We start from the raw sequence: 13,831 nt of genomic DNA, 5'->3' as shown, positions 1-13,831 counted from the left end.
GTATTGTCTTCATCTCATCTCTATTGTCCCTACTTCCCCACTCTCTTGATTCTACTTTCTTCTGTATATCCTTTTGCTCCCCCAACTCTAGAGACACATCAGTTCCGGTTTGCTGTCTATTTTATCTGTGATAATAAATTCTAGTATTATTCCGTCATAACCCTACTCACAGCGGATTGATATGAAACGATTATACCAAAACAATAGCATCAATCAGGATTTTGGGGTGAAGGAAGTCGTACTGGATCACAGCCGTAAAATGAAAATAATGTGAAATGAGAACGTGAAATTGATACTTCGACGAAACCTGCTAGATCTGGATGTCATCAATATTCCATATTCTTAATCATAATTTATCTCAAGAGGATTATTTGATAAAATTTGTCAAATAAGAATTGATATTGGGGAATTTCTCCATGATTGAAAAAATACTGCTCTATTTTTGTCATTCACATTTTAAAATTTCCTAATAAATGAGAATTATTTGAATGAGTTGATGGAGGGACCTGTAGAGAGCTGAAAACTATTATTGAAAGTAATTCATAAATAAAGAACTGACTAATAAAAAATCATATGGAAATCATGCTACATTCGCCAAACTATGTCATTTTTCTGGAAACTATGAAGTCGTCAATGTATTATTTCACTCTCAATTTGCAGTCTTCGTATATTGTAAAAGTTTTGTCTTATACGAATGATAGGTATCCGAAAAAATTAGCGTTACAAATAATCAGTCATAGATTGTCATGGTATAAACATTGGAATGGTATGGCCAGAGATTGTCATGGTATAAACATTGGAATGGTATGGCCAGAGATTTAGGAATAGAGATAAACTTGAATAGACAAAGCTTAGCCAATTGGAAAGGAGAACTAAGAAAATTGAGAGAAGGCGTGAATAAGTGTGAGATGGAACGATTTCAAAGTAAGGCGACAGAAGCAAGATACCACAAAATTTATAGAAGTTTAAATCTTAATTAAGGGAATGACAGTTACCTTAAAAACGATATTGCCTACCCTCAGGTCAAATGGATCATGAAGGCTAGAAGAGAAGCGATAGACCTGAATTATATATGAGCCCTGGATGATGGATAGAAATTTTCTGTGCAATAGAAAAGAAGAGGAATATGTGTACCACTTTATTTGCAAGATGTCCAGTACTCAAAATCTATTTTGAGGACATAAGAGTTTACAGTAATTATGAACGGTAGTGATTGGAGAAGCCTCGCGTTATACTGCAGAGATACGTGGAAATACCGATGCTTTTTGATAAATAACTTCAATCATCAAGTTACAATTTATTACTATAAAATGTCTATAAGTTAGAAAAAAGTTGTGAGGTGTAATTTTTATTTGGTATACTGATAGTTCCAGAGTTCAACTTCCTGCCATTTTATCGAACCTTTGTTGTATGCCTATTTACTCTTCTTTCTTTGTTGATATTTCCAATTCATGAAGTTTCATTGAAATAGTCGAAGTTACTGAATTTTAAGTTACTACTATTTTTAGTTTAAGCGAATACAATGCTGAAATATTACTTCATGAATCTCCTTCTTCAGCTGACAGCTTTAAAGCCAAGCTTGTGAATTTGTTTGATAATTTATGCTTGTATTCAATTTTTGTCAATAAATCATTATTCTATTCTATTCTATTCATGCATCCATTCTTACTTCTAAATGAAGCTGGACATTTCAAATCAAAAAATCAATCGTCCCCGGGTGGATTTGAACCACCAACCTTTCGGTTAACAGCCGAACGCGCTAACCGATTGCGCCACGGAGACTTGATATCAGCTAAAAATTATCAATTATAGTTAATTGGAACACTTTTTCGAGACAGAATGATTACCGTATGAATGTATATTCCTCAAATAGATAGTCAAAAGCTTTGAACGATGATTGTGTACCTATGTGATTGAGTTAATAAATCATACCGATTGTTGATTTTATTGAACATTTATTAAACTTTCTAATCATGATAATCTCTCACATAAACGTCATCAATTTGATTGAATGCACTCGTTGATATGTGTAATGACAATCAGATAAAATGTTGTTACCTAATAGAATATTATTATTCATAGCTGATAGAATTTGTACAGAATCCATTACTGTAATTTATACCGATGAAATTCGCGTCAGTAAGTTGTAGATAGATAACATAGGGTAGCTGCTAGAGGTTTTTTCATCCCCAAAATAATCAAATATGATAACTCAAAAAAGCTTTTTTGTTATTCCGAAAGTCTGAAAGCATCTTTAATACCTGAAGGAAGAGAAACTGTAATTTCCTCCATGATCCTTTTCACACTCAATATTCTTCTTTCTGTTACTCCAATCATAGTACCACTCCAGATTCATTGTGAATTCTGCAAGAGAACAATTCTGACTTTTCGATGATAACAATTACACAAATCTCCATCGGCTATCGTAGGGTACATTGAACTGGATCTACTCGTAGATTTCCTCTCACTGGAATCCCCCTGACTTCACTCGTTTCCGTTGAAACGATGAAATAAGAATTTGAACCGAATGAGACTTGAGATCGAGCTTAGAACTCTTGAGCTATGTGAGTGCAGGATCAAGAGTTGATTCTCGTTGGGAAGAAAAGTAAAGGAGGATCCTTCACTTGGAAAGTGGAAGAGGAAGATACGTAGTCTGTTGCGAGCGAACGGTAATGACGTTTCCATGGGAGAAGAGAGGGAGAGTGCATCGGAAAAGAGATTTATGATGAGTGGAGGAGAGGCAGTAGGATACTCCATACGAGTCATCATCATAATCATCATTCTCTACTACATCGTCTTCTTCAGTGGCAGAAAAAGCTTTCAATTTGTTTATGCTTTCAGGAAAACCTTGTAAAAATACATGTACTAAATTCCAGAGAAGCTGAAGGAGAGGGTGAGTGGAGCACGGGAGATGGTTCGCGTTCAATACTAGCATTGTTGTACGTTTCCTGTAAACGAATCCTACCGCTCTAACCTATTTTTCCAGATTCAATCCACTTCCTGGTTGAAGTTCATCTCTTTTCGGTTAACAGCCGAACGCGCTAACCGATTGCGCCACGGAGACTTGATATGTATTTTGAATCAATTGTTCATATTGAAATTATTTTTTCATAATATTCTGAATTTATAAAGAAGTTTCAAAAAAATTCAATCGTCCCCGGGTGGATTTGAACCACCAACCTTTCGGTTAACAGCCGAACGCGCTAACCGATTGCGCCACGGAGACTTGATATGTATTTTGAATCAATTGTTCATATTGAAATTATTTTTTCATAATATTCTGAATTTATAAAGAAGTTTCAAAAAAATTCAATCGTCCCCGGGTGGATTTGAACCACCAACCTTTCGGTTAACAGCCGAACGCGCTAACCGATTGCGCCACGGAGACTTGATATGTATTTTGAATCAATTGTTCATATTGAAATTATTTTTTCATAATATTCTGAATTTATAAAGAAGTTTCAAAAAAATTCAATCGTCCCCGGGTGGATTTGAACCACCAACCTTTCGGTTAACAGCCGAACGCGCTAACCGATTGCGCCACGGAGACTTGATATGTATTTTGAATCAATTGTTCATATTGAAATTATTTTTTCATAATATTCTGAATTTATAAAGAAGTTTCAAAAAAATTCAATCGTCCCCGGGTGGATTTGAACCACCAACCTTTCGGTTAACAGCCGAACGCGCTAACCGATTGCGCCACGGAGACTTGATATGTATTTTGAATCAATTGTTCATATTGAAATTATTTTTTCATAATATTCTGAATTTATAAAGAAGTTTCAAAAAAATTCAATCGTCCCCGGGTGGATTTGAACCACCAACCTTTCGGTTAACAGCCGAACGCGCTAACCGATTGCGCCACGGAGACTTGATATGTATTTTGAATCAATTGTTCATATTGAAATTATTTTTTCATAATATTCTGAATTTATAAAGAAGTTTCAAAAAAATTCAATCGTCCCCGGGTGGATTTGAACCACCAACCTTTCGGTTAACAGCCGAACGCGCTAACCGATTGCGCCACGGAGACTTGATATGTATTTTGAATCAATTGTTCATATTGAAATTATTTTTTCATAATATTCTGAATTTATAAAGAAGTTTCAAAAAAATTCAATCGTCCCCGGGTGGATTTGAACCACCAACCTTTCGGTTAACAGCCGAACGCGCTAACCGATTGCGCCACGGAGACTTGATATCAATTGAAAACGAATTGATAAAATTCATGAATAATGCTGAGAAGATAATTATATCGAGCGGATGCAGAATACCACAAACTTGTTAGTGAATAGCCAAAAGCTGTGAATATTGAATAACAGAGACATTTATTAAGTTAAATAATTGAATAGAGAAATATAATAAAAATGATTTTGATATTCATCAGAATATTCATTGAAAATTGACTTCGATGAATAGGAAAAAGCAACAACTTTCGATCTCACACTACTTTGAATGAAACAAAAGATATAAGGAGAGACTATAACAATAAAAATTGAAAAATTTGGTTCGTCCCCGGGTGGATTTGAACCACCAACCTTTCGGTTAACAGCCGAACGCGCTAACCGATTGCGCCACGGAGACTTGATATGTATTTTGAATCAATTGTTCATATTGAAATTATTTTTTCATAATATTCTGAATTATTTATAAAGAAGTTTCAAAAAAATTCAATCGTCCCCGGGTGGATTTGAACCACCAACCTTTCGGTTAACAGCCGAACGCGCTAACCGATTGCGCCACGGAGACTTGATATGTATTTTGAATCAATTGTTCATATTGAAATTATTTTTTCATAATATTCTGAATTTATAAAGAAGTTTCAAAAAAATTCAATCGTCCCCGGGTGGATTTGAACCACCAACCTTTCGGTTAACAGCCGAACGCGCTAACCGATTGCGCCACGGAGACTTGATATCAATTGAAAACGAATTGATAAAATTCATGAATAATGCTGAGAAGATAATTATATTGAGCGGATGCAGAATACTACAAACTTGTTGGTGAATAGCCAAAAGCTGTGAATATTGAATAACAGAGACATTTATTGAGTTAAATAATTGAATAGAGAAATATAATAAAAATGATTTTGATATTCATCAGAATATTCATTGAAAATTGCAATTTAGGGGATTTGAATCATCACCTATTGATAAATCGAAAAGTTTTCTGCAAGCAACAAAATATTCATCAGAATATCTGAGACATAACGTTCAGTAATGAATAAAATGATAAATTTCTCTGTATACACAGTCATAGAATTAGCACTCAATTCAATATCCACTGAATCTCGGATAAAGTTTGACTCCAGTAATGGAAAACCATTAAACCTCTTCAATTCTAAATTTCCGTGAAAATAGTATTGAAACTCGCTGTTATAAGAAACAAGGAAGTAGAGGAATAGATGGAAGCAGAATAAGAGATAGGAAGATTCTATTGACGTAAATCTGCTTCCACTTTTGCGAGAAAATGTTTTCGAATCGGATTCAATTCGACAAATGGATGGCGAGATTTTCCGCCCACTCTATATAGCTGCTGCTGCCTGATAGAATGCACAGATTTGGAGAAGATTTCGTTTGAACACGCACTTTATTAACATCGTAAAGCGCGCGATAAGAGAACTTTGAATGGCTGCGCAGGATAGGGCTGACAAAAAATAGACCTATAGTCAGGAACGGAGTTTCATATAAATAACGCTCTGCTAAGGAAGCAACATCAGGTCAACTAGGCTACTTTTAAGCTCGAACTTTTGCGGATATTGACTTGTGAATAGAATGTCAATTGCAGGTATCTCCGTTAATATTGATCAAGAATACGTTCGTCTGTTTTGAATTATCTATCAAAAAATACCAATAGATTTGGCAACCATGATGATGATTTACAATAGAAAACTTCTATGATTTTCAAAAAAAATATATAAAAATGTTACTGTATTACTTGATAATAATTATTCGAGATTAAAAGCATGGAGCATGTCTCTTGCTGGAAGGACTTACAATCATTGTTAATTCATTTACTGCAGCTTTTGAATCAAGGGAGCTATAGAAATTATGTTATATAATTTTATAGCCAAATTTATTAAATTATGTAATATATAAACATTGAGTTACTATAGAAATTATTATCAGAGCAATTCAATTGTTTGTACCTGAGAAGTTGGGAATAAACAGTCTATTCTTGTTCTAATTTTTTTAATTTATAGAATGTAACAGTGAAAATTAAATATGAATATTGCAATAGCTCTTATTCCTAGAAAAATCTAACTACAGTTCAGCCATAATATTGACTGTGACAGTTTTTCCAAACTATCATAAGATAGCCATAGATTATTCTCGAAATGTCTGCTTCAAAGAAATATTCGAAAACTCCTGGACTTTACAATATTAATCCCAATGAATTTTTTCTCTGTATTTTAGAATGAAGCACACTGTTTGGCAAATTATTCAAATTGTAATGATCGGGAAAACTTAATTTTACTTCTTTGGAGGTACTGGAAGTCCAACTCTTGACAGGTGAGTATCTGAATCGATCCTCACGACAGATCATTATCACGTTGACGATGGGAATGTAGCGGGTGTACTGAACAAGTCCAGTGAACGGACGAGATCTATTAATTAGAGGACCCTATCAAGTGAACAGCACGATCTCGGGGAAACAAAACATGGCAGCGAATTACAGAAGGGCAAATGAAACGGTAACTAGACTCCGAGTCGTTTGTCTGAGATGGGAATCGCCAAACAACATACCCTGCCCAGCCACTAGATGCTCGTTCACGACCCGGGGCACTAAGGGGACCTCCACAGTCTTCCAGTTAATGACAATGGCCATCTCAATGACGTCCGTTGTTGGCCAGTTCATTAGACGGGGGTCAGCCAAATGTCAAACGTCCTGGAACAGTTCCGTTGCTCCAAATTAGTACAGTCCTTATTAAAACTGTCCCTAGGGCGCAGTGGCCTATTCTATTATCGCTTGGAGATAAGAGCGTGATCTTTAAGTTTCTATTTAGAATAACATAAAATGGTTACAGGATGGTGACTTTCTATTCGAATTTTTGTAATCACCATCTTTTGATAGTGAGTTTAGTGTTTCTACTATTCTAGAGATTTTGTCAATTAACAAATACCAATCATCAACATTTAAAATTCTCAATCAATCATTTCGATAGATATTGATGCTACTACACATTAGTAATGAGAAAAATATATAGTTTTTGTTCAAATACTCATTTTTTTAAAAAATAATTTTCATTTAACAGGGGCGTTTGGTTTTTTCTAATAACTTACAGATTTTACAACTCTCTTCGTTCTTCGAAGAATGATAGAGAGAAAATTCAATTATAATCCAGAATGATTGATCCAGGAGGTAGAAGAGTTGTGATAAGCAGATTCCAAAAAAAGGTTTTCTTAATTTTATTGCTTCAGAAAAATTATAGTACCTATCGTTCTAATGACTAATGTGTTCCAGTATCTATTAGCTATGTATAAAGATCCGGCTGATAAAGTCTCATGATTACTATTCAAGTCTCATTATCAATTAATTTGAGCAAATTATGGTTCATGAGCATTCCTTTGGTATTCTGCTTCCCCAAAGCAATACGCTCCACATTCCAATATCGCTTATGGAATGTTCATCGCGGATCTTCAAGAATGAGACACGCAAACAGTTTTCGGTAGTTCGGTACGTAGGCCTACCCTCCGTGGACGAAGTTGTTGCAAAGTTTCGCTTCATTAGCCCTCACAAATTCCAATCGATCCAAGGATCCAATTGACGCTCACCCTAATTAGAGTGGGATGAGCTTCTTGGCCAGCTCTGAGGGGATTAGTTAATGGTCTTGTTACCGATCTGGCGATTTCCAATAGCACAGCCACTCCACTGAAATATAATACTTCTCTTCATATAAGTTCACCGCAGTTTCGCAATGGAGGTTTGTGAGCTGGAAGGGACGATTCGGCCCTTTATTCTAGGCAATGAGGAGGATTGGCTGATGAGGTGAGGGTTGGCTGAATAGCGAAACGGTCATTCCAGGTGTTGCCAAACGAATGGATTCTCTATCCATTCTGAGTCCCTTTGATCTTCCAATTAGGCGGAGGGTCTCTGAAGAATACTCGCAAGTAGTCCTGGATTGGCTTTGACCATCTTCTCATTCCATTCGGATCTCCCAATTGCTTCATAGTATCGCTCTGCATTCCTCTCTTCCTCTCATTCCTAATGAACATAATTGTACAATAAAATATGCACATTCTAATTACATCCTGTTATTCATTGACACATCAAATAAATAAGTCCTAGATATTTAAAAAACGTATTCAATCTTATTCAACCTACTTTAATTGTTACTGTGGTCGATTGAATGATTCTATAATATTTGTGATCATATTTATAAACTTTTGTTTCAACTTAATTATTTATTTTCTCAAGCATACTCTGGTTTTATGCAGCAATTAATTATTTCAATTATATACTCTCCATCACGGTCGTGTGTTAATGAGAAGGATATTATTCTACATACTTTCCAGACAGTCGACATATTTATTTGTTGGAACACTGCCGATCTATGTAGTTACATCACAATATCATATTATAGTTATTCAAATTGAAATCAATCTTCATTCTGATTAATCAATTTCTCATCATTTGAAAAATTGGTTGAATAATGAGCAATACGGTCATTAAAAAAAAAAAAAATAGAAGAAGAAGAAAAAGACTGTCATTTATTGTTAATTTGTGCATAAGTCAGTATAAAAATATTGTAACATACATGAGAAGAATAATCTAATCTAATATCGTATAATTTTGCACTACTTATTATTTTCTTCTTCATATATCCTTCATTCCAAAACTCTTAATAATTTTCTCTTATTGATTCTCACATATTTCTAATCCATTTTCCTTCAAACTTTCTTAGTTTTTTCTGTAATCTCCAACTTTTAATGAAACTTGTTGCTATCATTTTCGGGTTGCTATTGTTATTATTATTCTGTTGCTATAATGTTTCTAGTTATCATCCTGGGAGAAGCTGTCCAAGAGAATCAGTCATTGAAACGGACTTTTCTCTCTTCCACCCTTCTAAGAATGCAGATATCATAAATTTCAATTATTCCTGACAGTGTGAACTTGAGAATGGCAAGTTTGCTTAAGGTCCAGCGAGCGATAATCAATTTAACAATTCGTTAGTGGAAGAGGATTTCTAATTATTGAAAAATGCAGTGGTATTCTGCAAATAAAGAAAGTTTTTGAAGGGAGAGAAGATATATATTTTTCTAATGGGCTCACTCGAAAGAGATCCAATTTGGCTAATTGGAACGGGTAAGAAAACATTTTAGTTGGATTCGAAATTCGATCGAGATGGAAACAAAGTTCCATGGGTGAGAGGATTTGGTGATTGGTAGTGGGGGAGGAAGAAGGTTTAGGAGCCGCAAGCAGTCTGGCGTTATCTCCTTGTGTCAAGCTGAAATTTCGGGAGAGAAAGCATTGGTCTTGTGCTGTTGAAAGGGAAAGAGACGGTAAAAAGCGATTTTATTTCACTGGAAATTGAATCTTTAGTCACAATCCTCGCATCCGGGCTAATTGTATACAAGGCCTGGATGTTGATGAGTTCAATGGCGGGGTGAGGTCAAAGGGGGCGAGTCTCTCTCAGGTCTAGTAACGAGATAAATAAATCATTAAGTGCAGAGAGGATTCGAAGGGATGATTGGCTAGGTGGTCAGACTGATCATCAAGGATAAGGGACGTTCGAGTTTGGTTGAATAATGTTGGAGTTGAGGGGCGAAGGACAGGCAGCTTGAGCACGCAAAGAGAAAACAAGAGGATATCGGAGTAGGAGTTCGGTGAGTGAGAGCAGAGGGAACAATTCGCTAATTGTCTCTCAGCTTAGGCCTCCTTGTGCGAGGCTGTACGTGCGGGTGAACATGAGACAGAGTGAATGTCTGTATGTGTGGGTGTTGATGAGAAAGGGTTGAGAATGAAAAGAACCATTTACCCTAAACCTGAACTATGAACTGCACCTACTCACCTTTGTCGAATGAAATGTTAAGGACACTTCTCTCTCCCTTCCATCTTGAGAAGCATTTTTTTCAAAATCTCGAATGGAACAGTTTGAGGGAAGTCGTAAGTCTTTGGTAATTAGGAACTATTATGTGAATAAGTCTTTTGAAACAGTACCTATATAGCAATCAGAAAATAATAACCACAGCTGAAAATAAATTGCATTCACTTCTCAACTACATATTGAATTCAGGATTCAATCAACTGAAGAAGTTTTACTGGAATTGAGTGAACACCGAGTATAAATTTATTGGTTTTTGTCTGTTATTCAACTTTTTCTTCTTTTGAATTGTTCGGAAAGTACTTCATCGACTCCATACTCTGTTGGAAATTCATAGCATCCCAATGATTGCTTCACTATACAGTACATATTTAATCATTCCCTGCGAATTGGAAAATCGATTTCTCTCATTGAGTGGAGGTTTTTTGAAACATGTGTGGAGTCATCTTCTCATCAATGATAGCTAATTCTTTTGTTATATTCATAAGGTATGCATATGATAGACAAGATATTCTTATTGAGTGCCAGAAAGCTATTTAAATTATTATTTCCAGTTTATGTTTGTTTTCAAATCAAGACCTGAATCATGAAGATATGACTTTTATAAGTCTCGTGAATGGAAAATTTCACATTTGAGACTGCACAGCACACACTTAGCTGCGTACAGATTTACGCACAGCGAACATGAGCAATTCACTTTAAATCAGCCAAGCATTTAATAACTGTATCTTACCGTTTCTGTAAGAATACAGATATAATCAGCTGATTAAAAGTGAATTGCTCATGTTCGCGGCACGTATATCTGTAGGCACTTTTAGACAAACATGATAAAAAAACTTTATCGAATGTTATCGGTATCCGTGTAGTGTGTTCAGCACACTTTTCTATTCAGGAAAATTATTAGTCATAATTGTCTTTGATGAGCGAATCTTCTACAATGTTTTTTGAATTGATGAAAATCAAATCTTGAAAATCCAATAGCAAACTTTCAATGATTGGCCAATACTCATAAACACCTCTTTCAGTGTGTAAAACACTGCTATTGTCAACAAAATTGTCCAACATCTGCCTAATGATGATTCGGTAATGGAGGGCCAGGCTAGCTGTCACCGCTAATCATCCTGCACATGTATGAGAGTAATCATCACAATGTCAGCCACTTGCTCACGTATGCAAAACACACATACATATACATACACACACCAGTACGAGAGTGGCGTGATGATCGTGGGGGAAGGGGAAATACATGACGAGATATGTCAAACTCAACTCACAGTTCTGTACTTGCAAGTTATAAAGGAAGGATATGATGGCAGAGGGAGAGGGTTTGCAGTGAAGCATGCATATGTGTGTGAGAGAGAGATCGAGTAAGATAGAGTGAGAGAATATGAGAGAGAAGCAGCCCTCGAGGTGAATCGTAGTGAGCATACACAATCAGCGGACGTGTCACTAATTGTCATCGACAGACAATCCTTGTCAGCCTCAATTACCGAAAATTAATTTCTACGCTTGGCTTCATCTCATAAATCCAACTGCTAACGAAAAATGACAATTGTGCGATTTTCAATTCATTTTTCACATATTCCGTGAACACCTCTGTATGGGATTTGATTGAGGCACTCTTTTAGCTGAGAATATTATGGGAATAGAATTTCCGCGTTTATCACTTGTATACATTCCCATTCCAATTACAACTCACATCTCATGTGGATGATACATAACAGTAATTCAATAATAGATTCGAATTTATATGAGATCAATGAAGCCACTTGAGTTCAATTTATTATCGAAAATTATTAGTACTTTTTTCATATGAGAAATATATGAAAAATGGCACTAGTGAAAAACTCCATAATATTCGTACTCGTATTTGAATTTTGAGTCACTATTATGCGTATTCACATAAGATGCTCATCTACTTTCATTCTACTTCCTGTGGTCTACTGTGGTGCTCCTGGACACATTCCAACTGTTTTAAGGTATTTGTTGATAGAGTATTATCTGAATAAAAGAAGATGATAGCTCAGCATGGAAAATTAGAACGAAGAGTAGAAATGATCCATCCCTTCACCAGAGATGGTGGAACGTGGATTGGATGCCATGTTGGGAAAAAGTTATGAACTTCGAGTTCCAACAGATAGATAGGAAATTTGACTATAGAGGATAAACACTAAATAAAAGACATGAAGTGCGTGTACCAGCAGTTGAATGATATTGTTGCTGTTACTCCCAGGACGATTGGATGATATTGTTGCTGCTACTCCCAGGGCGATTGGCTGATGTTGTTGCTGCTACTCCCATGGCGGTTGGATGATGATGTTGTTGTTGTTGCTCTCGTCAGTCAGCATTTGAATGATGATGCAGTCGCTGCTCCCAGCTGACTTTTCGGGCGTGTCAAAGTTTTTGCAAACAAATGATTAATGCCGGCACCCGGCACAGCAGGCAGTAGACCTACCCTGCTCTGCTCTGCTCTGCGTCCGAAACTCGGCGAATAATAATCAAGAGGACAGCGGCACACAAAAGCGAATCAGGGAGCCGAATCAAATTTATCATTCTTCATCATCACACAGGACAGTTGTTGAGTTTTGTTGGAATCAAAAATTTGTCTGCATTAAATGTTGGAGGCTCTCTGTCGTCGGAGACAGTTCGCTAACTTTTCGTTAGTTTTAAACTGAATAATAGAGTGGCTGAGTTTGTTTTGAGATTATTATGAGCTCAAATTATTCCCTAGACTCCATCAGATTAGCTCTGCCGTGGTTATTATACGGCACACATTTTTTTAGAAATTTGACGGACTGTAGCTTTATTTCAGGAAAAAGCTGGTCTCACATTAGATATGTACAGCATCTTAAATATATGCTGAGTGTATGCGATGTGTATGGGCTGACAGCGGTAATAAGAAATTTTGACTTATTTGAGGTCAACCTGCCACGATATTTTGTACGTCAATCTACTTTATTATCCTGTTATTAGATAAGAAAACAAACATAATTCTAGAACTCGTATAAATGTAAGAAACTAATCATGTATGAAACTCTCACCTACTTCCATTGGGACTCACATCAAATTCTACATTTAATTTGACTATTTTAGTAAATATTGTCTGAATTATCATAACCACTAAACAATTTTAGAGAGAAAAATGAAATTAAAGAAAACATTCCCAACTTTTCTCCATATTTTGTTTCAGTCAGTCCATCAAAATGGACTCCACCTTCTCTATCAATTTGCATCGCAGTATGTTGCAGACTAAATTGAGAAGTTTATTTTCCTGATTAGTTGATATTGGAGTAGAAAATTTAGTCAGACTGTAAATTAATATTGAAACTATTTATTCTTCATTCTTTTCCTTCACTAGTTTTTCATTTTTACTTTCCTTGCCCTATTACCATTACCATAGGTAAGGAAAGTATTGCTTTCCAAAAAAAATTAAGGTACCCTAATTTCATGTTTTCTATACGTTTCAAGGTCCCCTGAGTCCAAAAAAATGATTTTTAGGTGTTGGTCTGTGTGTGTGTATGTGTGTGTGTGTGGTGTGTGTGTGTGTGTGTGTGGTGTGTGTGTGTGTTGTGTGTGTGTGTGTGTGTGTGGTGTGTGTGTGTGTGTGTGTGTGTGTGTGTGTGTGTGTGTGTGTGTGTGTGTGTGTGTGTGTATGTGTGTATGTGTGTGAACACGATAACTCCATTCCTAATTAACCGATTGACTTGAAATTTTTAACTTAAGGTCCTTATACCATGAGGATCCGACAATAAGAAATTCAATAAAATCCAATTCAAGATGGCG

This window comes from Nilaparvata lugens, chromosome 5 (assembly GCF_014356525.2).
Source record: "Nilaparvata lugens isolate BPH chromosome 5, ASM1435652v1, whole genome shotgun sequence".
NCBI classification, from domain to species: Eukaryota; Metazoa; Arthropoda; class Insecta; order Hemiptera; family Delphacidae; genus Nilaparvata; species Nilaparvata lugens.
This window is presented reverse-complemented; position numbering follows the sequence as displayed.